At 44.8% G+C, this 9,483-nt stretch overlaps 1 non-coding gene across 1 annotated transcript; it reads left to right on the top strand.

Moving 5' to 3' along the window:
• The first annotated feature begins 6,990 nt into the window (after positions 1–6,990).
• On the top strand, positions 6,991–7,063 carry Trnav-cac6 (transfer RNA valine (anticodon CAC) 6). Its single transcript has one exon. It is a non-coding gene; the product is annotated as a tRNA-Val (tRNA).
• The last annotated feature ends 2,420 nt before the right edge of the window (positions 7,064–9,483 follow it).

Genomic DNA, 9,483 nt, shown 5'->3' with positions numbered 1-9,483 from the left:
GAGAAAGACAGCCACACAGACAGAGACAGAGAGACAGAGACAGAGAGACGGAGACAGAGAGAAAGGGAGGGAGGGAGGGAGGGAGGGAGGGAGGGAGGGAGGGAGGGAGGGAGGGAGGGAGGGAGGGAGGGAGGGAGGGAGGGAGGGAGGGAGGAACCGAGGGACTGTCGGTTAACGAGATGCTGTGACCATTTGTGCCATCTGCCCAGGTTCTCTCAAAAGCTCTCCAGAGGCTGCGACGTTCTCCTCAAGGTGACTCCGGGTGATCAGGCTCTTCCAACCTCATTCCCTGACTTTTACCCGGGCCGGATTCTTCTGAGGTGCACCGCAGGACTTTCTACTCTTCTCCCTCCCAAGACTTCTCTCCATCCTGCGCGCCGCCCAAGTCACATTTATTAATCCTTCTCTATAGCAGGATTTCACCTCTCCACTATGATTTTTATCTTTGCTTTGGTTGCATTCCTTGCATTTGTCTCCGTTAGTATGGATCTGTAACTTCTGGATCACACTTAGGCAAGGATACAGTGCCGGTCTTGGATGGCAAAGGAACGGGAATTCAACCCCATTGCATTGTACGTTTCTGTAGTGTAGTGGTTATCCTGCTCGCTTCACATGTGAGAGGTCCCTGGCTCGAAACCCGGCAGAAACAGCACTTGCTATTTCTTTTGCAGTTTTCTGACGTTCTCAGATTCACCCATCTGAAAGGAACAGAGCGTATTATGGGGTGCTCCACTCTGGCGCCAGATTAGGCATAGATCACACCCAAACATCGATTTCCAAGCACAGATCAAATACAAAGAGATCCATTATTAAGCAAGGCAAAGAGACAAAGTGGTTGAATCTGACACCACAGCAAATAGCTTTGCAAGAGTTAATTTTGAGAGGGGGAAAAAAAAAGGTCTGTATTAGAATGATCTAGGACCTGTTGGCAAATTCTGATTGGGTATTTTAATCAGATTAGTCAAAATAATGAATTTTGACCCTGATGTTTTTGATAGTTGGACATTGATGTTCAGTCACAGGAATGAATCAGCAGACAAATAAAGGACTAGACCTTGGGGGTTAGCTTTGTACGTTTTTATCAAGGGGGAAAAGTTGTCGGTACCATATTTGTCATGCTCCAGCCTGCTAGAGCTTTCACCATCCTTGACCCGACCTTTACGAGCACATTCTCCATCCTCTTTCAGGAAAAAAAACAAAGGAAGCCACACTGTTCTACTGTCACCAGGAATTTGTTGGTTCTCCACGTTTTTTCATGTCCACTTCCCTCTCATCATAGAGCAGTGCTTCTCAGCCTTCCTAATTACCTTAGATGGAGTTTTACTGCTGTGAACAGACACCACAACCAAGGCAAATATTAGAAAGAACAACATTTAACTGAGGCTGGCTTACAGGTTCAGAGTTCAGTCCATTATCATCAAGGAAGGAACATGGCAGCACCCAGGCAGGCATGGTGCAGGAGCTGAGAGTTCTACATCTTCATCTGAAGTCTGATAGCAGAATACTGGCTTCCAGGCAGCTAGGATGAGTGCCTTAAAGCCTATACCCACAGTGACACACCTGCTCAAACAGGACCACACCCTCTAATTGTACCACTCCATGGGCCATGCAAATATAAGGCATCATGCTAATGCTGCGACCCTTTAATACAGTTCCTCATGCTGGCTGATCCACAACCATAAAGTTGTATTCATTGCTAATTCATAGCAGTAATTTTGCTAGTTATGAATCATATATAAATATCTATGTTTTCTGGTTGTCTAAAGAAACCCCTGTGAAAGGGTCATTCAATGACTCCCTGAGGAGTAGCAACTCACAGATTGAGAACCACTGTGTTAGAAAATGGCGTAGACTCTCGGGTTCTGAAAGGCTTTTGAGCAGATTGTCTATGAGAACCTCGGCTCTGCATTTTGGGATTCATCAGCCATGCAGTCCTGAGAACAGGTAGACCCACTGCAAATACAAGGGACAAGAAGATCCAGGGCACTGAGGGATTGGTTGAAATAGAGCTTGATTAGCATAGAAGTAATATGAGCTACCCACATCCTCCAGCTGTCTAGTTAAGTTTGAATCTGTCTGTACCTTTGTTCCTTTTTTATTTTTCCCTCTCCCTGTGCTGTTCCCTCGTCTCTCATCCACGGCTTTTATCTGTGTTTTGATTTCCTTCAGGGTTTTTTTTCCCCCTCTGTTAGTGTGGATCTGTGACATTAGCAAAGACACTGTCTTGAATGTTATTTTAGGGTGTTATTGTAGGGTGTTCCTGTTGTGTGATGGTTATCAACTTGCCTCACATGCTAGAGACTCAAAACCGAGCATAAATATTGATATTTTATGTCCCCTATTTTCAGAAGGCAGTGAGGAAAACCCTACAGTTAGCCCTGCCTCCTACCAGTGGCTCTAACTGGAAATGGTCACACCCGATATTTCTAGTTTGGAAAATGACCAATAAACTCAAGAATACTTCCACCATGGCAACTGAGTTTGTCCTGAGAGAACCTATAGAACTCAGGTGAACCCATATGTTGTGGGTAGACTATCTAACTACGCAGAATCCCGACTAGTTTTTCTCTGCTTCTGAATTTGAAATTTGAGATTGGATAGCTGTTCCTTCCTAGAAAAAATGAAGCAACAGATGTGCTTGTTTGCCTGGGCCATCGGTATAATACTCGGCCCCACTAGCAGTGCCTCAGAGCTGAGGTCCAAGTCCCAGGACCTGAAAGGAGAAACCAAGGTCAGTCACCCTTAGGCTACAGCTGGGGAGGAAGAGAAGCTGCTGCTCCAGGTTTGAGTTCAGAGATATAATCTTCAGGTTTACCTGCACCTCTGCACCACAGGTGAGGAATCTTCCAACCTATATAAGGAAGAAAACAGCAATGTCTGGGCACGCGGCTCATTTACACACTTTTCTGCTAGGTGAAGTGCTGAAACAGACACCCGATCCACGGAAAGGCCTGCTGACATATTTACTCTGTTGCCTGTAGAAGTTGTAGTGGCAAGAGCATATTGGGTTGCTCTTTTTCCGAAGGAGAATTTCCTCCTGCAGCCTTGGCCTAAATGCCAGAGTCCCATCGTAACAGAGCCCTAGATCTGGGGCTGGAGACTTTTCAAGGAGCCCACACTAAATTCAAGGTTGTGGAAATTGGGAGATTAGATATGTGGAGTGTTAACGAGTGATTTATTGTGCAGACCAGGCAGAGACAGGGGAGTTGGGGCAGAACAGCTCAGTATTTGATCCTCGACCTCTGCTTCCCAATTCAGACCTTCCCATTTCCAACTCTGTGAAAAGTCTCTGTGAAAAAAACAACTTACCTGAGCCTTCATTGCATCTGGAAAGGGCAGGTGTGGACAAGTCTTTAGATGTCTCTTACCCTATTCCCTCCTTTACCCTTGGCTTCCATCCAAGTACGTACCTACTTAATTACAGTCTAGTTTCCTCTTGGTCCCTCCATAGCTACTATCTTCTGTTTCCCCTTCCTTGGAAGGTCCTCTCCTCTGCCCAAGTCCTTTACTGGGTACCTAGCCTCTGTGTTTTTTTCAGATTGTAGCTCACATATCTAAAAATTAAAAGCAACATCCACATAAAAGGTAACATACAATGTTAGTCTTTTCAGTCTGGGTTACCTCACTCAGGATTATTTTTTCTACCTCTGTACATTTAGCTGCAAATTTCAAAATTTCAAATTTCTCTTAAGAGTTGAATAATATTCCATTGTATAAATGTAGCCCATTTTCATATTCATTCATCAGTTAATAGGCATCTAGGCTGTTTCTAATTTCTGAACATTATGAATAAAGCGGCAACAAACATGAACTAGTATCTCTGTTGTACAATTCAGAATTCTTTATGTATATGCCCCAGAATGGTACAGGTGGATCGTATTAGTTTGTTTGAGATAGGGTCTCTGCACAGCCCTAGCTGCCCTGGAACTCACTAAGTAGACCTTCAGACTGCTCTCAAATTCACAGAGCTTGTCCTGCCTCTGCCTCCCAACTTCTGGGATTAAATGCATGCACCACACCATGTCAGTTTTTAGATTTTGAGGTAGATTTATTCTGTTTCCAATTTTCATAGTAGCTGTACAAATTTGAACTCCTACTAATAATGAGTAAGTGTTCCCCACAATCTTACCACCATTTGCTTTATTGAACTTGGCCATTCTGACTCAAGTAAGATGAAATCTCCAAGTAATTTGAATTTGCAAATTGTGTCTTTCATATTTTGAGATCTCATTTAGTTGGAGATGAGTTGCAGTTCAGAGGTTTACTTCATTATCAGGATGGGGATGTAGGTTGATGTCATTATGCAGGTAAGGCCAACAAGATAAAGCAAGGCCTGTCGTTGGATGAGAAGGAAGGGAAGAGGGAACAGAGGTTTTAGAAGGGAGGGAGAAAAGGAGAGAGGAGGCCAGAGCTAGAGAGCCGAGAGATCATGGTGGCAGATGTTAAGATTCTTCTCTGTGCATAGTTGTAGGTTGTTACAACTAATTTTAAGGGATGGGGGTATACAGGATTTTGGGTTGTCTAGATGGGCAAATTATATCTTATCAATTGGATCAGAGGATACTGTATGGTGTGTTCTTTCATGTGGTGAGTTAATTGAATTCAAGAGAGTTATGGTGACAAGACACACCAGCCTGCTACAGAATTGGGATATGTATGCCTGGCACGGTAACAACCAGCACTGGGAACTAGATGGATAGAGAAATTGCTGCCTGGGTCAGAGTACTTGGGGGCAGCATGGAGCCACTGAGATAAATTAGGGCTAGTTCCAATGACCCGCTGGAGCCAGAACTAGCTAGAGCATGACAAAGCATGAACTAGCTAGAGGGTACATTTAGGAACTGTTCCACCCTTTTTTATTGGAGGAGAAGTATTGGCAGCTCTCAGGCAGACCTAGTGCTGGAGGAGGAGCTGAGAGTTCTAGTCTTGGATCAGGAGGCAGCAAGAAGAGAGTGTGGGCCATTGGGCCTGGCTTGAGCTTCTGAAACCTTAAAGTCCACCTTCAGTGACATATTTCTTCCAATAAGGCCACACCTACTCCAACAAGACACATGTCCTAATCCTTTCAAATAATGCCACTCCCTATGAGCTTATGGGGGCCACTTTCATTCAACTGTGTTTTTACACTTTTCAGTTAGGCATTTTTTCTTAGCTTTTTTAAAGGTTAGGTCATTAAACACATTCATAATTACTATTATAAAGTCCTGCAGCTATATTGCATTTCTCAAGGTCTACTGCAACAGACTTCTTGGGAAAACATACTGTCTTGCCAGTCCATTTGGCAGAGAAGTTATGATACTTTAGAGTTTCTTGGTATAGATATCTGTTCCTGTCTTTATTGGGGGAATATTCTGTTCTTTGGTTGCTGTCACCCACTCTGGATCCTTGGCAAGTGTGGTGGCTGTGGGGTTCCTGGTAGAGAGAGCTCCTGTAGCTTGGTGGATGACAAAAAGAAATGGAGATAGGCTATAAGGGAGGAATCAGAGGGACAGTGGGAAAGAGCTAGTGGACCAGGGTTGGCACGAAGGTCCCCATAGGGTGGAGATGGGGTGGGAGGAGGGGCTCCTGCAGTAGGCTGCTACATAACTAAGAGTAGGTCTGGAGAGATCAGAATGGAGGGCAGGAAGGATAGTGAAAATTGCCTGTGCCCCAACTCAATGTGCTTCCTGGAGGATCATGGTAGAAAGAAAGCATTGTGCTATGAGGAAAGGCTCAGAAGGGCTGTGGGAAAGAGTTAACGGGATCCTAAATCCCCACCAAGAGGTCAAGTCCCCAGAGATGAAGGTGAGATAGGGAGGAGGTACTCTTGGGTTTCAGTCCAGTGTAGTCACTGGGAGTCCCTGGTACAAAAGGTTTCTGTGTATCATTGGCTGACACAAAGAAAGGGAAGGCTGAGTGGATCCACAGGAAAGTCTAATAGTTCTTACTTACAGGTATTTACATGCAGTGTCCAAAAGAGACCAGAAGAGGGCAATAGATACCCTAGTACTGAAGTTGAACATGCTTGTGAGCTGCCTAGGAATCAAAGCCAGGTCCTCTGAAAGAACAGCTAGTGACAATTCCTTTAAAAATTGAAAACAGAGGCACAGAGACTTTCCTACACTGGGCACGTGGCCACAGTAATGGAATTAAGGTGTTCTGAGACATTTGCTTTGTTCACCATAACGATCACTGTCTTCTGAGACACTCCTTCACATTCACTGAGGAAACACATACACTGAAGGACAATTCCCAGAAGGATTATTTCCAGTCTCTTGAGAATTCCTCCATCTACACTATACATACATTGATCTGTGCATTTAACAAATGCTTGTAAGCGTTTACAAACATTGAGTCTGAACCTTTCTATGAGACCATATAAGGGTCCCCTTAAACTGAGCTGCTCTGTCGGAATTTTCCCTATCCTTCATCCATCTTTTACACATTCTACCGCCATGATAGGAGTTTTTTCTTCGCCTCACCAGCAAGGAGCTACCCCGCACTGCTGCCAGAGCATTATGAGGACAAAAACTCCATTTGGCCTGAGTGGAACCTGCCCCCCCCACACACACACATTCGTCTCAATGTTCTATTTCTAAGCCCTGTGAAAAATTGAGGATTTTCCCTTAACACGATGTTATGACTATTTGAGCCACCCGTGGGGCGTTGCTCAAAAGCTCTCTGGCATATACAATGTTCTTCTTAAGGTGTCTCCAGTTGGTCAGGTTCTTCCATTCTTCTTCCTTCTTTGTGTTCGACACCTTAGAGCTTTCCCTGAGATGCACTGCTGAGTCTCACTCAGCACTCCAACCACACACTCCTCCCTCCACTGAGCTTTTTCCCCTACTCGCCTTCCCTATACAGGATGTCACCTTTCTACTGTGGCTTTTTAATCTTTGGTTTGGTTGATTGCAGTTCTCACTGTGAAGGTGAATCTGTGGCTTCTAGGTAACATTTTAGCAAATTTACAGTATCTTGGATTGTAAAGTGATAGAGTTGAGGCTGTGGGAAGTTTCTGTAGTGTAGTGGTTATCACACTTGCCTCACACGTGAGAGGTCCCTGGTTTGAAACCAGGTGGAAACAGCACCAATTTTTCTCACTTTCTCTTGTCAGAATCAGTTCATTTCTTACACTTTTGGACAGTTCGAACAATCTCAGTTCCACGGTTTCAGCCTTCACCATCATGCTTTCTTGTACCATAGCTATACTAGGTACCTATATGATGACCAATGGAGACTTTTAGCATAAAAGAGAGTACAAACCCAGTTCTTACATTGGGGAATTAGCTCAAATGGTAGAGCGATTGCTTAGCATGCAAGAGGTAGTGGGATCGATGCCCACATTCTCCACATGTTCTCATGGCACTTTCCTGTGAAAGCCTGACAATCTACCTTTTCCAACTTCAGCACGCACTACTTCACCCTCTCCTTAGTCCATGCATTTGGTAATTTTTCCTTCTCACACTCACTTCATGAACTCCTTAGTCTGTGCACTTGGTTTTTGTGAGTGTCTATTTGTTCTTTCACTTACCAGACACTGGATCAGAACCTCCTCTGTGTCACCAGGTTTAGGACTTCTTCCTTAATCCTCCATATTGTGCTGTGCTGTGAATACTCTGGGTGCTTCTCTGCAATCTTTCTTTTCTTCCTCCACCTTTTGTTCACAGGTACCGTGTTAGTGGAGTTTTGCACCTCACAGGCATGAGGTGTCCCATAGCTGGGCACTGCCATCATCATCATCAATGTGGACAAACCTCCACTAGTCTAAATTTCTCATTTCTAAGCCCTGAGAAAAACTGAAAATCACTTTGCTACGACCATTTGAGTCACTTACTTTCCAGCATCTACGACATTCTCCTCCAGATGTTTCCGAGTGCCTCAGCTCTTCCGTCCCCCTTTCCTCCTTGTATTTTACACAGGCGCTACTCCCCTGAAATAACCCCTTTTGTCTCTACCTTCAGAAGGCAGTGCAGAATGCTCTGCAGTCTTCCCTGCCCCTGTGAGAGGCTCTAAGAATGCTCCCTCGTGACATCCCTAGTATGGAAAACAACCATTAAACCCACAAAGGACACCTCCACCAGGGCAGCCAGAAAATTCTGAGTGAAAACTCTTGATTCCATAGCTCCTGAGTGGACAGTCAGACCTGGGACATCCTCTGTGGACCATCCAGATCCCGGACAGATTTTTCTTCTGTTCCAAAATCTGAAATAAGATTATGGACAGTTTTGGGGGGGGGGTTGTTTGGTTGGTTTGGGTGTTTTGTTTTGTTTTGTTTTGTTTTGTTTTCTGGAAGAATGAAGCAGCAGGCGTGCTTTCCTAGCTGTCAGGAACAAGGGACCAAGGACAGTGACCATTAGGGTACAGCTAGGAGAGGAAGGAAGGAGAGAAGCTCTGGGTTTGGGTTCAGAGACACAATCTGCAGATTTGCCTTCACACCTCAGGTGAAGAATCTTCCAATAAGACAACAACAGTGTCTAGACATGCGGCACACTTGCAGGCTTCTCTGTGATTGAAATGCTGGAACACATATAGCCCAGTCCAGAGGACATGCTGCAATTGGGTCTAGAAATGAACAATTTGCTCTCTTCCCTCTAAATGTAATGGCAAGAACATACTCAGTTGTTCTTTTTCGGCGGGAGAATTTCCTCCTGCACTCTGGGCCTAAATGCCAACCTGGTCTGGAATGCCCTGGCAGAGATCCACAGTAACAGAACCCCAGCTCTGGGGCAAGAGAATATTACCAGGAGTCTATATTCAAGACTGTGGAGGTTGGGAGATTCTATATTTCGTGTGTTAACGAGTGAGTTACTGTGCAGACCAGGCAGAGAAAGGGGAGTTGGGGCAGAGGAAGAACTCATTATTTGATCCTCAACTTCTACTTCCTAATTCAGGCTTTGTCATTTCCCAACACTGAGTGCCTGTGAAAAACACTCAATTCACCTGAGCCTTTGTTGCATCTGGAAAGGGTCAGCTATGTGCATGTACCTTTTCAACTTGATACGTGCAATAAACTCTACAGATCTTTAAGAGTAGTTAAGGGCATGTGGACCTGGACACCGCAGGTTGTTTGTGGGTTGCAGGGGAATGTCTTTAGTCATGTAAATGCAAATGGAAGCAGAGGATACAACTGAACAGTATGGGCAGAGCTATTTGATCATTCAATCAGTCAATGAACAGAAAAACTGTTATGTTACTTTTCAACACAGAAGAGCAGGAATGATTTATGAGAGACAAGAATGCCAGAGGTGTAAAACAAGTAGGAAGAGAAGGACAAAGGGTTTGGCCTTTCATCTAGGCTCCACCCCACAGTTACTTGGTAATGGCCAGGTGTGCCTGACTCTGTATAAAAGGTGCTGGGTGCCCCCTCCTCTCTCTTCTCCTCTTCCTCTTGCTCCCTTATCCTTTTCCCTCTCTCACCATTTTCCTTCCCCTGTCTCCACATGCTCATAGCCCACCCCACCCCCCTTTCTGTCTGTCTCTCTCTATCATGGGCCTCAGCATGGG

This window comes from Rattus norvegicus, chromosome 17, assembly GCF_021556685.1.
Source record: "Rattus norvegicus strain SHRSP/BbbUtx chromosome 17, alternate assembly SHRSP_T2T, whole genome shotgun sequence".
NCBI classification, from domain to species: domain Eukaryota; kingdom Metazoa; phylum Chordata; class Mammalia; order Rodentia; family Muridae; genus Rattus; species Rattus norvegicus.
This window is presented reverse-complemented; position numbering and strand designations above follow the sequence as displayed.